The sequence below is a fragment of the Toxorhynchites rutilus genome, chromosome 2 (assembly GCF_029784135.1).
Source record: "Toxorhynchites rutilus septentrionalis strain SRP chromosome 2, ASM2978413v1, whole genome shotgun sequence".
NCBI lineage: Eukaryota > Metazoa > Arthropoda > Insecta > Diptera > Culicidae > Toxorhynchites > Toxorhynchites rutilus.
Window position 1 is genome coordinate 263566965 of NC_073745.1, and position 22928 is coordinate 263589892.

Here is a 22928-nt window from a genome sequence, read left to right on the forward strand (position 1 = left end):
TCTGGCCGAACGAAGAGGTATGACAGCTGTGATGGCACAATAAATACTGAGCTCACCAACCTGGCCAACCTCACTTTTTTTTGCTACCGTGTTGAACGGGCGTGCAATATTTTTCGTCTCAGAATATGCGCAAAGAAAGCATAATGCAGAGCTTCCACGGACGAACAGAAGCGCGGTGGAAGAAAAATATTTAATATGACGACCGCGTTAGTTTCCAGACCGTTATATGGAGTTATGTGTTGAATGACACGTACGAGTTGTTGATATTATGCGTTATCAAATAAATAACGGTAGTGGAGAAATATACATCTAATCACCTCGAGCCGAACCGTTTCTATCACGAGAAGAATATTCACGATGCGTACAGAGTGTGCTACGCGTATTGACAATGCGGACACCAATCTCGTGCATTGTTACAGCGAGAACAAAATTTAATCATGGATCACCCATCTTCAGCTGCTTCTTCAAAACCACGCAAACAGATCGGTACTTTTCATGACCACGAAAACAAATTTCGCTGCATTTTAAAATGGTATCCGATGTATACAAAAGCTATTTTTAAAATTTTTTGCTGGAAAGTGCTCTGTTAATTTGAGAGTGTGTTCGAATGTATTGGTGTTACGATGATGATGTTTTGAATTGTAAAGGCATCCTAAAACTCTCAGACTTTTTCAGTTCATTCACCTCAAGCCTAAAAAAAAGCCAATTTGGGAAACTAAAATGTTTAACTCGGTCTTGAGAAAGGCCATTTGGAAAGCCTCGCTGCCGGTGCCATCTGATCGCTAGCAGGTTGACTGATAAATCGTGAATGACTAATTAGTGTCTTTTTTCGACTAATCGCATGGTTTTGAATGCTTCCAAGTGCTCGGTAATCACTATTGCCCGCAAACGCTCCGTTGTTCCTTTTGACTATTCAATTTTCGAAACTACATTACGGAAAGATAATACTATTAAAGATTTGGGAGTTATGCTTGATTCTAAGCTTACTTTTAAAGATCACATCGCGTATATCTCAGCAAAAGCGTCAAAAAGCTTAGGATTTCTTTTCCGAGTTACTAAGCATTTCAATGATATATATTGTTTAAAAGCGTTGTATTGCTCCCTTATTCGATGAACACTGGAATATGCTGCCGTTGTATGGTCCTCATACTATCAGAACGAATTGCAACGGATTGAAAATATTCAAAAAAAAATGTGCGATTTGCTCTTCGTAGTGTTTGCACAGTGTTTTTGATTTTAATTTATCTCGCTCAGTCCTCAGTAAATTGTACTATCGTTTATGTTAAATTATTATTTTGGTACTTTGAAGTGCATTGTAATTTGTCATATTATCATTTGGTTTTGTAAACTAGTGTCTAGAGTTAAGATAGAATAAGCTGTTTCTTTGTTGGGATTAAGATTGTGTCATTTGGATTATTGTATTCTGTTGACGCAAAAATAAGCAGGTTTTATGCCCATTTTAGAAAAAAAGCTTTTAACAAACTAAAATGGGCTTTTCCCAGCTCAAAAATAAACAAAATAAACAAAGGGACTTAAATGTACACTGATAGATGTACGATTTAAGCCACCAAAAGACCAGCCAGTTCGGAGATGCTTTATGCTCTGTCCGCGGAGCACACGTCTTGCCCTCACCGCTGACAGAATGCCGAAGTGCGAGAGCTCGTGCTGCGTAATTGGGCTGGGCGATGCAGGGTTGAAGCAAACCGCAAAGCGGGCGAAGTATGGGCGGCAGGGCTGCGTCGCATAGGCGCGGTATGTATAAAAGAGAAAACAACGCATTGCAAGCGAAATACATTGGATGTGATAGGAGGATCACATTCACCCTCCACACAATAGACTAATCTAATAATATGAAAATCTAAGAGTTCAGATACTTCGTTGGAGGCTCGGCAACAAACGTCTAACGGATTGTTTTGTCGAGCGAAACAAGAGACACATTACAAATAAGCACACATTAAACCTTTTCGCATACATTGCTACATACATGGCCCAGACCGAGAAGGATGTAGGATCACGTTCATGCTCTCCTTTTTATTCTTACAAAACATTTTCCAACTCCATTCTATAATGAGGTGTAATATTATCACGTATTTATGCAACAGCACCAGTGACTATGTAGATAGCGTGATCGTGTAAAACAGCCTTGCATTTCTGCCGGCCTTGATTCGATGCCCATTAAAATCGTTTGGAATTTTGATTTGGGTACAATACCAAGCTGGCGTTCAGTCTGAGAGAAAGAGATGACTGCTCCCATACATACAAACATTTCAAAACTTTTAGAAAAGGTACCTTTATTTGTTCATTTCATCCTTCAGAACATGAAAAAGCTTTTTTTTTGTCAAAGATGAAATGTTTTCTGCCAACGCTAGTTTGGGTGTACACAGGACAAATGTATGGAAAAATTGGAATACTTACAATTTTTCAAATTTGAACAATTTACGAGTTGGTGGATCGTAATGTATAGTATTGCAAACAATTCTTAGTGATTGGTAAATACTAATTCGATTGATCAAAATTTGTTCTCAACAATAGGAGTTATTCCACTCAAGATTAATTTTTAGCAAATGTTTTGACATCCTGATTTATTACATTAAATGAGCTTGAAAATAACAGACAATGTACTACTCCCCCATACTGATACAGCATTTGTATAATAATATGCCATAGCAATATAAGAGCAATATCAACGTGCGAGACAAGAGACACATTGCAAATAAGCACGCATTAAACCTTTTCGCATACTTTGTCACATATACGGCCCAGACCGAAAAGGATATAGATTCACGTTTATGGTCTCCTTTTTAGTCTTAGAAAACACTTTCCAACTTCATTTTCTAATGTGGTGTACTTATATCACGCATTTATGCAACAGGACCAGTGGCTATGTGGTTAGCGTGGTCGTGTCAAAAGCCTTGCGTTCCAGCAGGCCTTGGTTCGATCCTCGCTTGACATCATTTGGCCTTTTTCTCCGCCAACGCTAGTTTGGGTGTACATTATTGACCTATCTAAACCTACCACGGCGGGGTCAAATGACCCCTTTTGAGTTTTTTTCAAAATTGCTATGCAAGTAACATTACCTCATCGTCATTTGTCTTTACTACTATTCTTAAAAAAATCATCAGTGTATTCTTCAATATTTACTTCTTATCAAATTATACGAAATAATATATTTTAAGCTTTACATAGTAATATTTCAAATAAGAGTCATTTGCCCCGCTCTGGTAAGAATAGGTATACATTAGAGTGCCAATCAAAATTGCCATCTCGAATGTGAACTTGATTAAAAATGTTGATTCCCACGAAAAACTACCCTATGCAAATAATCAGCTCAATCGGACTTCATTTAATAGTGTCGCACAGCAGTCAAAGTTTGAGTTTTTTGAAAACCGAAAAATCACCCAAGGAAAATCGGGAAATCGGGTTTTTCGAAAAAAAAATTTTGATGCCAAATGTCTTCAAATTGCATGAAACGTTGAGATCTAGTGTCATCTCGAAAAAAATGTTTTGTCAAAAATCGACACTCTGGGACTTAATTTTTTCAGAATACGAGACGAAACGTATGGTTTTAAGTGCCAATAAAAATAATTATCTCGATTTTTCATTCGGAACCTGCTGCGAAATGTTGATTTGCACGATAAAATACCCTCTGCAAAATATTGGCTCATACGGGCTTCATTTACTATTGTCGCAGATCTCAAAATTTTAATTTTCTGCAAATCACCCAAGAGGAATTCAAGGAAATCGGGGATTTCAAAAAAAAAATTTTTGATGCCAAATGTCCCTTGGGTGATTTTACGGTTTTCAAAAAACTCTAACTTAGACCACTGTGCGACACTAGTAAATGAAGTCCTATTGAGCTCATATTTTACATAGGATAGTTTTTCGTGGGAATCAACATTTTTAATCAAGTTCGCTTTGAAAATTCGAGGGTCACTTTTTTCCCATACATCCATTGGCACTCTAGTATACATGAATATCGGTAGTTTTAGTGTTAAAATTTTTTAAAAAAAAGTTGATGGGTCTGAGCCTAGGGGCACGGACGGGATCTTGACTGAGATTGTGTGTAGTAATTACATTCAAATTGAGTTTTTCATTGTTCATAATCTGTATTTTTTTCTCTTTTGATACATCAAATGGATGCCCTGGGAAAACCGTTTCCTGTATGTACTTGTATTCTTTAAACGGGTTAGATGACATAACGTGGTAGAATTCGGTACCGCATTCTGTTCAAAAAGGTACACAAAAATAACATTAAAGCCATTACTACCCTTTTCTTCTGTTTATTCAATCATGCAGAAGAAGACAAAGAGTCATCATGTATCATTTTTAAACACAAGTCTAAAAGTTAAGACCTACATAAATATAAGCCTGAGTCAAATCAATCTATGACTACAAAAATATATTATAGATAAAAATAGCATTATCTACTTCGTTACCACGTTGTTCGGAATATTGTTTGTGATAACTCTATAGCCCTATAAGATCGGGACTACTCAAGTTATCATAATCTGATTTACGTAGGTATACCCTTTCGATCTTCTAAATCAGCAGCCATTGAAATTCATTTATTGCATTTTTACATTTACATTTTTACGTGATCTTCTGCAGTGAAATTTGCCTGTCTCATTCACCTTTGGTTCTGTAAGACGAATGAAAATGCATTCCTGATATTGGTAGCATTGGTTACGTATGAACAAAATGATGCCGATTTCCAACTAGAGAAATCGATTATACCGGAACAAGCTACCCACGCTCGCCATTTGAAATCAATCAAACAAGAAAATAAATAACTCCATTAAACCGAAAAACAGTCTCGCCAAAAAATACTCCACTCCAAAGCAGACGAGCTAACTACTCAAAGGTATTAGTTGAACGAAATCAAATGAAGCCGGTTCAATTAACTGTTATTACGTACTGCGGCTCACATTATACATTTCATACACCTGATCGGAGAGCGTGAGAGCTGCCAGCGGGAATCACACAATCATCGGACAATCAAAAGGAATCCCCGCCCTAACCGCCCATCGATCGACGCGGGCAATTCCGCGTCTGCCCAGGAATTGCTCCCAGAAATTGTTACACTCCTGCGAAGGGCAGGCGCCCTCAACTACCGAAGCCCAAAGTGGCCAACCTACACCAAAAAGGCATTCTTCTTCAGTGATGAAAGATCATGTTGATGATGTTGTCGAATAAAGCTGGATTTCGTCAATTAAATAGCATGAATTCATTCAATATCAGTCAGTCCCGCCGACTGAATCAATGCAGTGTGGTTTCTTTATTTGGATTTTGCAACAACTGTTTTTGGTAGTCCTGGTTGCTGCGGAATGAAAATTATACAGTCAAGGTTCACCCATTCAGCGACGAACAAAAATGTGATGAATAATTAGATCGCTCGAGGATGCTGGGTCTCAGCCGGGTGTTGTTCGTGTGATCTTCACTATCACAAATACCTCAGTGATAATGATGATAGTGATAGTAATTTGGGTTAAAATCTGCTAATCCTTTTTGTCAAATTTCTTAAATCAAATTCAATCGCTGTTCAGGTAATCGAATGTGCGCATGGAACGGAGCCCCGATCTCCTCTACACTGACACGATCAAGCCTAATTGATCCATGTTGCATCACTTCCCGATGCATTTTCATATGTTTGCGGCAGTGGACCTCAATTATCGATCGGCTCCGGGTGCCATTGGACAGTGTGAAATCAGCGCTCAATTATTGGAACCATTTGAATGTCATGCATGCTTTGCCATTAGTGAAATCTGCTCCGCCGTTGCAGGTTTGCCACCATCATTTTCAAACCCCCATCACATTTTTGGACAAATTTCGAGGAAATCTCGATACCCGTCACGCTCTCGCGTGGATCAATTCCAGCAGGGGGACTCGAAATTTATAATGATTAATGACCTTCAATCTGTTCGTCTGACACTACTCACAGGATATTCACCTATGAATGCTTGTGTGCGAACGTCAGCTGAGGGCGACCGGATAATTAAAACCAGCACCTAATTTTGTGTGAACTGGACAGTGTGATGTGGGCCATCAATTCTAATAATGAAACCTTACTTTGATTTTTCTCAAATCGCATTATGCACCGGAATATGAGTTCATTTGTCATTCCGTATGGCTTGTGGAAGTATTTTTCAATGAGATTTATGAAAAGAACGATGAAATTAATCAAATTTACAAATCTCAATATTTAAAGAAGAGTATAATATACTATTATTTTAAAATTAAAAAAAAATCAAATGATATCAAATAATATCAAAGAAAACAGCAAACAAAAAACAAAGATATATTTCAAAATTATATAAATAATTCTAATAAACTATTTATTTTGGAATCTATAATCTCTGAATATGCATAAGGTCGAATCCTTTATGAGATGTGATTTAAAATTCGAAGATGATTATGATTTTTCTCGTTATCTCTCGAATCATCGAACCGAACTGTAATGTAAGCATAATGTAATGTAAGCATCGTGTAAATATCTTTTTTTTATCCACGAGACTTCCAGCTTCGAAGCCTTCAGAACTCAGTCCTCCGAATCACCAACAAGTTCTCTCCTCGCGCAATTCTCTCGCCGTAACACCTTTGCAATACTTAATGACCCATTGGAAGGCTCTGTATAAATATGAAACCTGCTTCGTCGCTTCTGCCAGATGGAATTTTCAAGTTCAGCATAATCATGAGAGGACAGGAAAATAATTCTGGTACTTCGCGTAACGTGTATTGCATCGCTAAAACTCCGCACGCGTGTTCAATACATTTTTTTCTGTTTTGAGTTTGCTAGCTGGATTGCGTAAGTTATGCAGTCCATGCGATCAAACTGTGCGTTCCTTCGACGCTCCAGCTCCCGGTCCCCACTTGTCGCATAAAAAAACTTTTTGCCACACTCTCGATCGCTTATCAGCAAATGTTATTATCATTCGACCAGTGTTGGATACTGGAAGGGCATATTATGTTTTGCATCGCTGATGACATCGGCATAGCACGCGCCCCAATGGAGCTGGAGACGCGACATAAGAACTCGTTTCATGAATGAACAGTAGGGGAGAGGGGGGTAGTTTCGGGCGGAGGCAGTTTCGGACAAGGTTTTAAAAAATAGGTGGTACAATTTTCAATCAAATCAAAAATATAAGTAAGTTGCAGCCCTTCCAAAACAGCAGGCATATAGTTTGACAGCTCCTGGTCGTTTATTACTTACGAAAACATCACAGTGCCCTTTTTGATTCTTGGTCCAGGTCCAATACTACAAAAAGAAAATCGATAGAGCCAGCATCAATGAAGATGAGATGAAAAAAACTATTGAACTAGTTTCGAACGGGACAATGTCTTTCAGACAAGCTGCTGATACCTGTGGAATTAAGAGAAGCACCTTGGTCAGTCGTCTGAAAAATCATAAAAACGAAAAGTTGCTAAAATCAGAAAGCTTCTCGTCCAAATACTCTTCTCAACAAGTTTTTACAAATGTGGAAGAAAATTTGTCAGAGAAATATTTGATTAAAAGCTCCCAAATGAATCATAGATTGACGTCCCGGCAAGCAATAACGTTGGCCTTCAAGTATGCTAAGGTGATTGGAAGATGTCCCCCTACATGGGAAATGCATCAACTTGCCGGAATGGAGTGGATGAAGAACTTCATGAATCGACATAATGCTCTTTCGTTGCCCAAACCAGAAAACACGAGTTTGTCACGAGCCACCAGTTTCAATCGTCATAATTTGACTGAGTTCCAAAATAACTTGGAAAAAGCATTACAGAAAGCAACATTTACTCCGGATCGAATTTACAATCTCGACGAGACCGGTATCACAACTGTGGTTAGATCCCCAAAGGTTATAGCATCTCGTGGACAGAAGCAAATTGGGCAAAATGTTTCCGCTGAAAGCGGACAGCTTATTATCATGTGTGCAATTGTGAATGCTGTTGGAAATTATGTACCACCTGTTTTCATTTACCCAAGAGCACGTTTTCATGATTCTATGCTATTCTATGCACAGGTGGTCCAACTGGGTCCATTGGCTTTGCCAATTGCCCAACCAGCGGCTGGATGACGGGAAAACTGTTTCTCAATGTTCTGGAACATTTAAAAAATATAGCGAAAAGCAGCGTAAGTGAACCAATTTTGGTATTGCTTGACAATCACGAAAGCTATTGTACATTGGAAACAATTAAATATTGCCAAGAAAATGGCATAATTCTTGTATCCTTCCCACCTCATTGCACACATCGCTTACAGCCGCTAGATGTTTCAGTTATGGGCCCTTTCAAGCAAAGGCTTTCAGTTTCCCAGAACGATTGGCTACTGAGCAATGCTGAAAAAACTACCTCAATACACGATCTTGCAGGCATAGTTGCACCGGCTTATAATGCTTCTTTCACTCTGAGTAATATTCTAACTGGATTCAAAAGGACGGGTTGCTATCCATTCTCAAAAAACGTTTTTTCGGACAAGGATTTTGAATGCTCAGAAGGTACTAATCGTACAAAAAAACCTACCTGGAGCAGAAGTAGCAACTGACTAATCGGGCAATATAACAATGCTACAAAACATTGCGTTTACGCCACAGGATAAATTTATTTTGCCAACTTTGTCCCCGGAAAATGTTCAACTTTTTCCAAAAACTTCACCGCTTAAAAACTACCACTCGAGGACGGAAGAGGGGATATCATGTATTTTGACAGACTCTCCACAGCAAGCTCCGTTCAGATGAATATTGATGAACAAAGAAATGCAGAAAATGCTGGAAATAACAGGAAACACCAAACCCTAGAGGCAACCAAATACAAGAGAGCCAAAGTACTGAAGCTCTAAGACTACGGCGAAGCCACGGCGTTTTGATTAATATTCATCTTAATCAATAATTGATCAGTTCTTTATGTTTTGAATTGAATCTAAAAGAAATGGATAAGATTTAAGTTTTGTTAATTCATCTGATCTCAGTCTTTGTTTACACGAAAGAAATTGGTGAAAAACCACAAAATTTTCATTGGGTTAGCTAAGTTTTTTTTCGTTTTCGAAAGTGCCCCAGGGCTGTCCGAAACTGCTCCACACATGAGGCACATTCGGACAAAAAGGCAATTTTCAAAAACTCGAATAATCCATTTGTACACGCTCATTTGATACTTCGACTAGGATGAATTTTATTTGACGTTTATATAAAAATATTAAAAATCAAGGAAAGCAGGTGTCCGAATGTGTCCCCCCTCTCCCCTACAGCTTGTCTCTGGAATTACGAGACCGTGAGGTAAATGCGGTTGGCATTGCTGCGCACAGGTGGTACGGATTGGAATCGTGCATTTATTATTCTCTTGGGAAACATTTTCCGCCTCGGTTCGGTTTATCTCCGGAGAAATGACACGAGTTCATCATCAGATAATAAGAGGTAATGCGACATGAAGTACTAATTTATGTGCGAGGAGCAAGTTTGATCGATTGAACACAGTATAAAACAATGGTCGGGGTTCTGCCAAAATGAACCAAGCGCCAAAAACATTGTTTTGAGATATTTCAATTTGATGTTTGGTCTCCCACTAATCGACGTGTTACAAACAGGATGTCAAACATAGGGCCTGATTCTCAAATACACTTCACGAATGACACGAAATGAAGTGTATCCGCTATGACAACGGTACGGTGTCGACATCTGGTTTCGAGATTACTTTTCCACTAAAACTTATCAAATGCTTCAGATAAAATTTTTGTATAGATTATTTTATCACATGAAGAAAACAAAGTATTCCATTCACTTTGAACACTAATTTGAAACGGAGAAGTTAATTTGCATTGATAATTTTTATTTGAAAAGTGCTCATTCCGCGTGAAATCCATCATTATCTTTGACGCTTCACTAACTCGTAAAACGTAGTTCAATAGCGTGCCGTTTTAATCGTTTTCACCGTGAAGTGTATTCGAGAATCAGGCCCATAACACTCCCTTTCATGCTGTGAGCACACATCTTCGTCAAATTCTGTTTCAGAACCTTAATGAAAATGAAAAAAACAAAATTATGTTGCTGCTAGACACGTAAAACTTCGTTCTTTTTGCAGCCAGAGCGAACCAAGTACATGGTTTTTCAACTTTAAATTCTGAAAGTAAATTGAAATAAAACACACTTAGAATTCGAATTTCGATGAAACTTTCATTTCAAATTAAAGTTTGGTTTATGTTATGTTACCTAGGGCTTCCTCGCACACCTTGATCCGGAACAGGTAATTTTCGATGACTTTTCGGCACATATGGGGCGGTATCTCGGTCATAACTTCACGAATGTTGTCTTTCAAATGTTCAAGAGTTTGCGGAGAGCTGGAATAGACACGGTCTTTCACATAACCCCACAAAAAAAAGTCTAGCGGGTTCAAATCGCATGATCTGGACGGCCAATTGGCCATGTTCGGTCGTGTTGTGTGGCACGTGGCGCCGTCCTGCTGAAACCACATGTCATCCGTATCCATATCTTCAATTTGTGGCAAAAAAATCGGTTAACATGCGGCCATAGCGCTCACCATTCACAGTTACCGTCTCGCCGTCCTCATTTTCAAAGAAATACGGCCCGATGACTCCACCAGACCATAATGTGCACCAAACAGTGACTTTTGGCGGATGCAATGGCCTCTCAACAATCACGTGTGGATTTTCTGAACCATATACGGAAATTTTAGGTGCACATACCCACCGAGCTCGAAATGAGCCTCATCGCTGAAGAAAATTTGATGCGAAAATTCAGCATTTCGCTGCTGTTGTTCGTTCACCCAATCGACGTATGCCCGACGCATTCCATGGTCACCACGCTCTAATTTTTGTACCAGTTGGACTTTATATGGATGTAGGTGCAAGTCCAAATGCAAAATTCGCCACAATGATGTGTTTGACAAGCCCAATTGCTGAGCACGCCGTGGAATTGAAACATTCGGGTCATCCTCTACACTGGCAGCAACAGCAGCAATATTTTCGGCCGAACGCACATTACGATGATGCACAGGTTTCACAATATCCGCTACGGAGCCAGTTTGTTCGAATTTACGCACTACATTAGCAATTGTGTGCTCTGTAGGCCGTTCATGACGACCAAAATCCGTCCGTAATGCTCGAAAAACATTTGCCGGTTTTTCATCATTTTTATAGTATAATTTAACAAAATTAACACGTTGTGCAATGCTAAATATTGTAAAATGGCAGACATTCAACTAACGATATGACGCTTTGGTTGACAGCTATGTCAAACGGTTGTCAGCGCAGGGCTGTATACTTTCGGAAGCCCGAAATGGAAAACCCTGTACATGCTAACTATTAACATAATATCATTTAACAACACATTCGTATTTTGTAACGGTTCTGGACTAATTTCATTTGACTCACTGACCCACTTTTGCTGTTTTTGACAAAATAAAATCTTAATAAATGAAAATAAATTGATTTAAGAATGCATTACACTTGGTTCGTTGTGGTTGACGTAATTCTGAAAAATGCAGATCAGCCCTCTTAACATGCTTCTACACTTCATGGCAGCCCTTTGGCTATCTTACTTACCAGATCCCGACGACAGTTGATTCCAGGAGCTGTCAGAAACAGAAAAATCTGTTGAAGATTAGGATCTGCCTTCTTGGAGAAAACGATCATGGTTCGCTTTGGTTTCACACTCTGCTACTCAGAGTTTTGGCTTTGGAGCTGTTATCAATTGTCCGAATTACATAGTCATGTTACAGTTGATAGATTATTATTTTCTGCATCCAGTGGTATACATTTACATAATATTTTTATGTATAAATTATAACATTACATTTTTATGTATAAATTATCGCGATTTACATGCTCTGCTAACTTTTTTCTATTTAGAAACATGTCAAGAACTTGAACTATATCGTTATCTTCCTTTTAAACAAATAGTTGTAATTTTTCCAAAGAAAACATGAAAAAGTTGTTTATAGTAAAACTTTTTCCTTGTAAAAGTGCCCATCTTCCCATGTACGGACAACTTGTTGGAGATTGTAAGGACTAATCATATATATTTTTTTTTAAATTGAAAAAATACATTTTTGAGAAAAATATTTTTTTTCACGAAATAAAAAAAAAATATGGTAACAAATGGTGAAAATTTAAATAATTTCCTGCATTTCATCTTTCGAGCAGAATTTTGTAGGTATTATAGTTTTTGGGTTATTTTTTTTTTGCAGAAAAATCGAGAGAAAATTTTTGACCCTTTTCAAAAAGTAGTCTGCTTAAAAGTCTCATGTATTTACACCCAAAACGTTTTACTGCCATCTGAGATAGAGATGCCAACGGCCAGTCCGATGTTTTCACTAAAATTGATCTTTACATGATTAATTAAGTGCTCCCGTGGCCGAGTGGTTAGCGTCATAACTAACATGCCGGGTGTTCGGGTTCGATTCCCGTTCTGGTCGGGGGAATTTTTCGTCAAAGAAATTTCCTCCGACTTGCACTGTGATCACGCGTATTCTAGAGCTTGCCACTCAGAATGCATTCAAGGCGTGTTATTTGGCATAGAAATCTCAACTAAGTACTAATAAAAATGACGAAAGTAATACTACGTTGAGACGGTGAAGTTCCTCTAGGAACGTTAGTGCCATTGAAGAAGAAGAAGAAGATGATTAATTAATTGTTAGACACAATTTTCGTTGAATATTTTGTCAGTCACTATTTGCGATCAACATGTTATTCTATTACATTGGATACATATACGCTATTAAAATTTCACTTAGAATATTTATTTTGAAAATGTTCTAATTTCATCAGAAAATTCATTATAATTTTTGCCTCCCAATGCACAATGCACAATGGCAGAGGAGATGCATTTTAGTGGGAATTAGCATTTAGAGCTCGACAGTTATTCTCTAGACAAAAACTGTCTTAGACAAAGTTCTTACTCATCATAGAGCGCTCGTTTTTATTTTGTCAAAAATAGGGTGACCAAAATTATCGATGAAATAAAATACCTATCTTTCTTATCTTTATAGATAGAGGTAAACATAGTTCGACAATGTTGTAGCTCCAATTATTTGAGACATCTTTGTAGAACAAAGTTCTTCTCTATCTCTTGAAATAACCGATATAGCGCCTTTTTTTCTAAGTTACGTTAGGGCCACCATCAAAAAAACTTTTTTTTTTGCTCTAACTTCTATATTTCAAAATTTACATGCAAACTGTCTTCGAACGACTTTTAGAGCTTACTAATATAAACATTTTTCGATGCAGAACTTGTCAATATCTCAATTTTACTCAAAGTTATTGATATTTCTTCCCAAAAAACATGCTCTTTTCTTTTGTTTGTCATTCGTTCTGAGGCAAACATAAAAAATGTTTGTTGACGGAATTTGAAAGAACAGATTTCACTCTATATAATATGTGATTTTCAAAACTATTTTTTTTTGTGTTTGAGTAAATGAAGATTGAAATCATGAGTTTTTGGATGAGAACCCATCAATAACTTTGAGCCGGATTAAGATTTCGACATGTTCTGCATCGCAAAATGTTGGTATTGATAAGCTCTAAAAGTCATACGAAGACCATTTTGATGTAGAATTTTGAATATAAAAGTTAGAGTAAAAAAACCCGTTTTTTCATAGTTACCCCAATGCAACTCAGATAGAAGGCGCTAGGAACAACTTTGTGGAAGATATTTATTGTTTGGACAAAAACTTTCGTAGACAAAGTTGTTACATATGACAGAGCGCTCATTTTTATGTTATCAGAAATAGAGTGACCTAAATTGTCGATGAAATGAAAAATCTAACTGCCTTATCTTTATAGATAAAGATAAACATAGTTGAACAATGTTGTAGCCCCAGTTATTTTAAACAACTTTGTAGATTAAAGCTTATTTCTATCTTTTAAAATAATCGATTTAACGCTATTTTCTAAGTTGCATTAGGGTGACCATGAAAAAACGTGTTTTTCTGCTTTAACTTTTATATTTGAAATTCTACATCAAAACTGTCTTCGTATGACTTTTAGAGCTTCTTCTACTCAAAGTTATTGATGGTTTTTTACCCAAAAACTCATGATTTCAATTTTAATTTACTCAAACACAGAAAATAACATAGTTTTGAAAATCACACATCATGTAGAGTGAAATATGCTCTTTCAAATGCCGCCAATAAACTTTGTTTACGTTTGCCCCAGAAAGAATGACAAACAAATGAAAAGAACATGTTTTTTGGCAAGAAATATCAATAACTTTGAGTAAAGTTGAGATATTGACAAGTTCTGCATCGAAAAATGTTTGTATTAGTAAGCTCTAAAAGTCGTTCGAAGACAGTTTGCATGTAAATTTTGAAATATAGAAGTTAGAGCAAAAAAACAGTTTTTTTTATGGTGACCCTAACGTAACTTAGGAAAAAGGCGCTATAACGGTTATTTCAAGAAATAGAGAGACGGCGCCAGTGGTTGTATGGTTAACGTAACAGCCTCACAATCCGATCGGCCTGGGTTCAATCCCAGCTGGCGTCGTTGGGATTTTCTGAGGCGAAAAATCTCTGGTTACGTCTTCCTTCGGAGCGGAAGTAAAAGAAGTTGGCCCGGCTCATGAGTTGTTGAGTCTGATAGGTAGGAACAGGTGGAGTCGCCTCCCTGATGTCGGTGATTGGCACTAAAGTGGCGGAAATAGGCCGACGAAAAATAAGCGAAGATAAAAAAAAAGAGATAGAGAACACTTTGTTCTACAAAAATGTCTCAATTAATTGGAGCTACAACATTGTCTAACTATGTTTACCTCTATGTATGTTATGTTTCTATGATATGTTTCTCTTTATCGTAGAAGCGTGCATGGCGTTTCCCAATCCTCAAATCTATCGGGGAATGGGGAATCGAAAGTCTTATTTATTTATTCATTTTCGTCAAACAAATGTAGACTAATTACATATGTAATTTGTAATAACTTTATTGTGTATGGGTCTTGGTAGTTTTGTGAGAAGCGTTTGAAAAAGCTTAACACTCTTTTGGTCTTATTTATTACAGAGCTGTAGTGTTCTATAAGTATGAGCTTACAGTCTAGGTCTATTTCAAATTTTCTACATTTCAGTTTCCAAGACGTATTACGTATTAAAACTTTTGCCGTCTCGACGTAAGCATTAACTAGCGTCATTTATTAATACTTAGTTGAGATTTCTTAAGCCAAATAACACACCTTGAATGTATTCCGTGAGGCAAGCTTTAGAACACGCGGGACCACAGTGCAAGTCGAAGGAAATTTCTTTGACGAGAAAATCCTCCGGCCAGAACGGGAGTCGAACCCGGACACCCGGCATGATAATGTGAGACGCTAGCCACTCGGCCACGGGTGCTGACTGACTGGGACTGACAGTTACAGAATAAGAAAACAAAAATAAACATGATTTGTTTTCGGAAGTTTTACAAAATGTGACTACTTTCTAGTCGAATTTCTGACTATAAATATTTCATGGCAATATGATTTTTATACAATAAATATCTTTAGAAGCTGGGAACGACAGTGATATTGAGCAAACGCTCTAAATGCAGGCTGAATGGAATGCGCAGCAAGAAAAATTCGGGGTTAACATGTTAACGTATTAATAAAAGGGAAAAAAACACTGCTTAGTTATAACTTTTTAATTATAAAAACAATAGTTATTCTATATCGTATAGTTTGGGGAAGTAGGGTATGTGTACCAATTATGGAGGAGATATGTCACCATCTTGCAGAAATTTGTGAATAAATACTCTATTTTAGTTTGTGGAGCCGATCTGGCATAGTGGTAACATCCATGCCTCTCACGAGTTCAATTCTCACTCCCGACATTCTTCCAAAAATGGAAGTAATAGTGACGAACCAGCCAAATGAGTTTGAAAGTCACTAAAATACAGATTAAAAAAAACTCTATTTTAGTTCAAAATATATACAAAAGTATACTTTTTCTAGCAGTTTGAACTCTGTTTTTGAAGATTCTCACTGATATATCGATAGTTAATTGACTAAATTGTATAAAAAACATGTTTGAAAATGTCACTTCCATGTATGATAATAGTGTTCCCGGAGTTTCATAATAAGTGTACCTATTATGGTAATAGTCAGTGTCACATGGAAAAAGTGTTAATAGAATTCAAATAATACTTCAATTATAATTTTTAAATAAAACTCTGCCTCTATATCTTATTTCTCGTATGCAATACTATATCGTGAATTCTATACTCGACAAAAATTATAGGAACGGAGCTCGATGTCGAAATTTTTAAGTGATTTTAGAAACGCTGTAACGCTGAAAAGCAACGTATGAAGACAGGATATACATCATTTTAAAGCTTCATGTTTTGAGATGTAAAACTTGAATGCTTCTATCTATAAAATCGATTTTTCTGTAGTTTTAAGGTGGTATTCTAGAATAATGGGATTTTCTATAAATCCTTTCTAGGGTACATTCTTGAATGCCTAATCTACAGAAATATGGAGGAAAAAAATTTGGTTTTTTCAAATTTCTAGACTAGATTACTATGTTGAAGATTTTGAAGATTAACATTGTGTTTTATAACCCAAGTCAATAGTAAATCCAATTAACCTAAACAATCAGCATTCATTTGATTCCAAGAACACTCCTGTAGGTCATTTTACTACAGGAAAAAGTTTGATAGAATGAAAAATTTCCCTTTTTATAATGATTAGTTTTTCAATAATACGATTATTACCAAATCAGAAGGCAGTTGCGAAAATTCCAATCAATTCTGTACAAGACACATTATTTATCATTCATTATTCGGCAATTTTCGCCTTATTTTTGCTTTTGCTTAGATCGATTCTTTTCATTGACTTTCTTTTACGATAACTATAGCCTTCCAGACAGATTTTGTGTCACATACTTGCAGTATGCAAAGTACATCAACCAATTATTTGTATTCAAAATTAAAAAACTAAGAACATTAAGGATGATAATCTGAGAGAGAGTAAACCTAATTAACTACAAATCAAAAAAGAATTAACAAGCATTACAAGTTCCGGTTATGATTTATCTTCTGTTAATGAAAAACTATTGTTTTTTTTTCTAATATCCCGTATCCGGCCGGATACCAAATATTGACCGAATAGGCAGGATACCGAATATCCGTTCCATCTCTAGATTAGACTGCTGTTGAGTGCTTCCCGGTTGGAACATAACTGCCTGCTCCTCGTTGCTAGGGCTATCTACTAGCTGAAAGGAGAATCACATAGATGCTTCTCTTCAGGAACTGAACAAAGAGTAGGGTAACACGGGGTGATTTGGTCATTTGGTGATTTGGTCGCAGACAGATTAGGAACAATTTGATGTAGCGAAACTGTAAGTTTGATAACAATAAATGAAATTAATTGCATTTTAATTTTTGCGTGTTGTGTGGGGTGACATGGACACGTTTCTGTGGGGTGAATTGGTCCTACAGGCTTAAGACTTTTCTTTGGTCTAATTGATTCCAGATGCCGCTGAATTACAAAAAGAGGATGGTCAGACAACGTTGGAAGAAGGAGGAGCTTGAAAGAGCAACGCAGGCCATCGAGAAAGGATTTTCTTTGACCAAGCATCAAAAGTGTTTGAAAATGCTCGACCAACAGTGAAAAGATTCATGCAGGATTCAAGATGGTGTTAATCCAACTTTTCTGGTCTGGAATCTGGCCAAGACACCTGGTATCGATTCCAAAACATTGTTACTGATTGTAACATTATCCCAAAACACTTTACATAAACATAAGTATGTTTTTTTCGATGAAACACACACTGGATCAAATCACCCCACAGATGGTCCAAATCACCCCGCTTCAAATTTTAATGTCCAAAAATCATCTCTTTTATTTTATGATATATTTGGTAGATTGAAGCTTTATATAATGATTAAACATTATTTATTGAGAGAAAACAAGTGTAGCTCAGTATACAATGTGACATTTTTTATTTAGACCGTATTGGTTTGGAAATATTAGGCGATTTGCTTAGGTGGTCCAAATTTCTCTCTTTTCCCGTACTAACCCATTAACCTAAGATTTAATTTTCGACAGAGTGGATCAAACAAATATGCTTCGGTCGGACACGCATAATGCTAATTCACAACACTACTGAGCGTTTGAACGCTCGTGAAGCGCCCTATGATATGCAATTGCACAGCGTGAAACGTAAGGTAAAACCATAATAGCATAACAACCATAACATAACAACGTACAACCATAATAGGATCATAGCGGTAGCTTTCGAAATTGCGATAATTGGCACGTAGATGTAAAATTGTACCAATTATGGTAATGTAGATGTAAAATTGGTCCCATTATGGTAATACAAATACAAGTTTATTTCGATAAAATCGTGTAAATTGGTCGAATCAGAACATCAACAAGGTTGTAATGCATGCGTCTACACTGTGTGTTGCATCAAAACAGCCACTTCACATCATAAAAATCTCTTTGTTTTGATCGCATCTTCCTTAGCAAAATGCTAAGAAGCAAGCATCAATGGGACACACTATTTTGACGTAGGATTACGTCTTTCGGGGAAAAACAATCGAGCACATCGTGAAAATTGTCCAATTTCAAACGGTTATTGCTCAGTCATTTCACGATGGATTGATAAAATTTTTGCGTCAATCGATTTCGGCACTCCATAACATTTTTTTATATTGAAGAAAGTAATATATGTCGTGAAACAAACTATCGAAAAATTGAAAAATCTCAACCTCAATCCTATCGGAAATACCCTCTTTTGATTGGTCGAAATTGACGACACATGCGGCGCACAGTGGTCCCTCAGAAATTCTAAGTGGCATTAAATGAATGGAAATGCCTTGAAATTTGGAATACGGGGCTTTGCGAAGGTGCTGAATCTATTTTTGAGTCATTTTGGTTATGAACTCCAAAACAAGAGCTGGAGGAGGGAGTAAAATTTGGAATTTTCAGAAAAAAACACGTGTGGGGTGTCTAAATATATGTTTTCAATTTCCTGGAAACGTTTTCAATATTCTTTTTACCCAAAACCCAAAAGGGGGTGCAAGGGGAGGGGTAAAATTTAAAAAAAAATCAAAAAACACGTTTGGGGTATCAAAATATTTATGGCATTTTTTCGCAAAGCGGTCGGTTGCGGGCGGAAATCGCATCAAACACTACGTTGCCACGTCGTTAACGCATCGAAAATCGTCACGGACACTGTTGCCATATGTGATACTAGATGCCGTGAAGGTTATAGAACAAAACTAGACCATTCATTCGGTCAGGCATTGTTGTTCATTTTTCCATTTAATGCCACCTAGAGTTTCTGAGGGACCACTGTGCGGCGGTTCCCTAACAGCAACATCGAAACCAAGCAGCCTGGGGTAAATCGGCATTGCAAATACATGAAAGAAGGGGAAGCTTTTGCTCCCACCGAAAAGTGTTCCCTAACAGAGACAAACCAAGGTGCCCGGGTGAACTCGGAATTGCAAATATATGCAAGTCGGAGGTATTTTTATATTGCAAGTAAGGTGAGTGATACGATTAATTCTAGGAAATAAAATATAAATTTGGAACTTTTATGTTGGTTGCTTCGTAAAATTTCATATAAATGACCGATCGTGTAATGTGAAAAATTTCGCATAAGTGTAGGTGTAAAATTGTATATGGTAGCAGTTGTGTTAAAAATGACATGATATATATATATACGATTTCTTTCAATTTTCATAAATAAAAATCAAGGTGTGTTCCACGCTCGAGAACCGGTCATTCGGTTTAAGCTGTCTGTTTTGTTGTGTTCATTTTCACCCAAGGAAAGTTCATACGGTGAGAAAAATTGAAAAAGTAAAGAAATATTAGGAAAAGTGATTTCCCATATGCTCTACATCTAGTATAGTATAGGTGTTGTGAGTCCAATTAAAATTCGCTTTGGGTTGAATAAACACTCAGAAAGTAAAAATTATAAAAGAAAATTGCCTTTACCATTTCAAATATGTTTTCACTATATTAAAGTAACAAGTTTTTACTGATGAGAAAAATTGATAATTGTGTACGGTATTGGTAATTATCTTATATTACATTGATGAGTTATTTTTACTTTATTTCATCCATACATATCACAGAAGGTATCTCGTCTAGGGTCACAGAGGATATCTCATATCTCGTTCCACTTCGACATTTTTTATCTTCGACCATTCAACGACTGTTTACCATCCTTCTATCATCATCACTCGGTAAACACTGGTGGAGTGAATAAACAATACCGAACAACCAAACAAAATGGCCCTTTTCAGGGCAACAAAATCATTATCAAAGAGTTTACCGATGTAATTTTTCCAACATATCTAAAATCAACAGATAGCCTAACGGTCTAAACGGTCGTGAATCGGACACAACCCTTCTGTGATTTTTTAAATTAAATTTTTCAACAAAGAAATATATTTCGCATGGGATCAAGTACCAACATCGACAAAGAAGAGGTTTCTGATGTTTAAAAATCATACTAGGGCCATTGAAAATAAGATATGTTTTCTAAACTTATGAAAAACTCACTCATATTACCGTAATAGGTACTATTGCAATGATAGGTACTTCTACCCTAGTTAATATAATATTTTTGGTTGTTTTGGGTGAGTGAAATTCAGGTGTTTCATACCAAATTATATATATATATATATATATTTATATATATATATATATATATATTTATATATATTTATATATATATATATATATATATATATATAAATATATATATATATATATATATATTTATATATATATATATATATATATATATATATATATATATATATATATATATATATATATATATATATATATATATATATATATATATAAATGCCTAGATATATATATATATATATATATATATATATATATATATATATATATATATATATATATATCACGGTGATTTGTATGCATGACATTGGCCAAAAGTTTATTTTCATAATGAATTCAAAAAGTGCAAACATACCTCATTTGAAAACACCGCGACAACGATTTCAGTAAGAAAATAGTTTGGCTCACCTGAAAAGATAAAATAAATCAATTTTAGTATTTTTCAATACTTAACATGTTTGTCATTTAGCTTCACTTCAATGATAAACGACGCAGTTCTATGCCTCGAAAGTAAGCCTTTGTTCCCAACTACATGAGCAGGCCAACGTTCGGTCCCCCCGCTGAACGTAACGTCGGCGCATCATCTGTTCCCAAACGTTGGCGTCAGCCCAACCAGCAACATTAATAGATGCTTCGCACTTACCGCACTGAAGAAAACAATCCAACATTCTGACATTGCATTTGCTGAATTAAATTTCATATCTGCATCGGGAGATCAGCGCGCAAACAGGCCGAACAACTGGCACTGCCTGCACAAAACAGCCGCTGTCTCACCGCGCGTTGTTCGTGCGCAGTAGTAGTAACTGCTTTTCGGAGCGACCCCTACGCCTTTTTTCCGAAACGACTACGCGATCTTTGATGCGAGAACAAGATCATAAGATACGGTGCGAAAAGGTTCGTCGTTTGTGTCTGTGGTTCGCGCGAAGTCTACCAATTCGGGTGAAAAACGCATTCGCGAAACAGGAATAGTAGGAAGGGGCTGCTGGCGGTGGTGGTTGTGCAAGAATCGCCCGCATGCGCGTATGTGCAATAAAGTAAAAGTGAAATTTTTGTGTGCCCCGCCGGATGGTCACAAGAAGGACCTCTAATCGGGTGTGCGAAAACGGAGCCCACCGCGGCAGAATGAGAACGATCGAAATGATGCCACCGAAAAAATTACGGGAGGCACGTATTTGCACCATAAATTCATGTTTTGAGTTAGCTTTTCTGTACTCAAGGTAGTAATGGTAAATAAATGAAATTCAAATACAAATACAATTTTTCGGAGACATAGATTGCCCTTTCTTCGCATAGTTGTCCCATGTTACTTTTTGACAATTTTCACTTTTCTTCATAAAACGATGTTTTTATGCCTAGTCTTTCGGAAAAACACAAGAAAAGGTTATAGTTTGTTCCCAACTTTTAAAATAACAACATTAAGCTCAATTGTCCCATGTTGGTATTCTATTCATAACTGTCCCACCATCTATTTTTCGTAGATCCATATCACATAAATCGGTTCAAGTACAAGAACTTTATGTCACACTTTCAGCAGAGCTAATGTACTCATTTCTGGTTTGGAAGAACAAACTAATTCTCAAACAAATAAAAAAAAAGTTTAACAGAACACGCGTACAACCCGTATTTGAATGACTCATAACACTTAGATTTTATTCTGCAAAGTATTGCAGACCACTCCCTTCTTCATAAAATGATGTTTTTTTTATGCATAATCTTTCGGGGAACAAAAAAAAACTTATTGTTTGTTCCCAGTATTTCAAAAAACAACATCAAGTTCAATTGTCCCATGTTGATATTCTAGGCATAACAGTCCCACCATGAATTTTGAAGTCCATAACCCAGATTGATTCAAATGAGGAGATCTGTTCACATTTCATTAAACAATAGTTTCCTGCTCATAAAAAAAACCCAGTGATAAGTTGATAAACTGATAAACTGGAATGCTTAAAGCTTCTGGTAGACAAAAATGCTAGAAAACTTTGAATGCGTTTTTCCCAGTTTCTGATTTTGGAACATGGGACATCTATGCGTAGAACGGAAGTAGAACTTTTATTTGAAATAAAACACAATTAAGTAGTGTTAATTGACTCAATAAGAAACATAGCGACAATCGTTCGCAGCGACGTATCGGCTTAGACCAGAGACCTCATAGAGCCACACAAAGTAGTCCAACAGTGTTGAACCGCATGATGTTGGATCTGGGAATCTGGTCATGTGTCCATAATGCGAAATAAAGCTTGACCACGTTAAATTTCGGACACCAAGGTGATGCCAGTAAAACAAAAATTCACGTGATACAACAAAACCGATCGTTCATTTCAGTAAAATAGACTTATATCTAAAACAAGGAAAGCTTACTTCAATGTTAAT

General features: G+C 36.7%; 1 protein-coding gene across 1 annotated transcript in view; it reads right to left on the reverse strand.

Moving 5' to 3' along the window:
- LOC129768839 (protein rhomboid) overlaps window positions 1–22928 on the reverse strand; it is a 216895-nt gene that overhangs the window by 91926 nt on the left and 102041 nt on the right. The gene's annotated exons all lie outside the window — the stretch shown is intronic.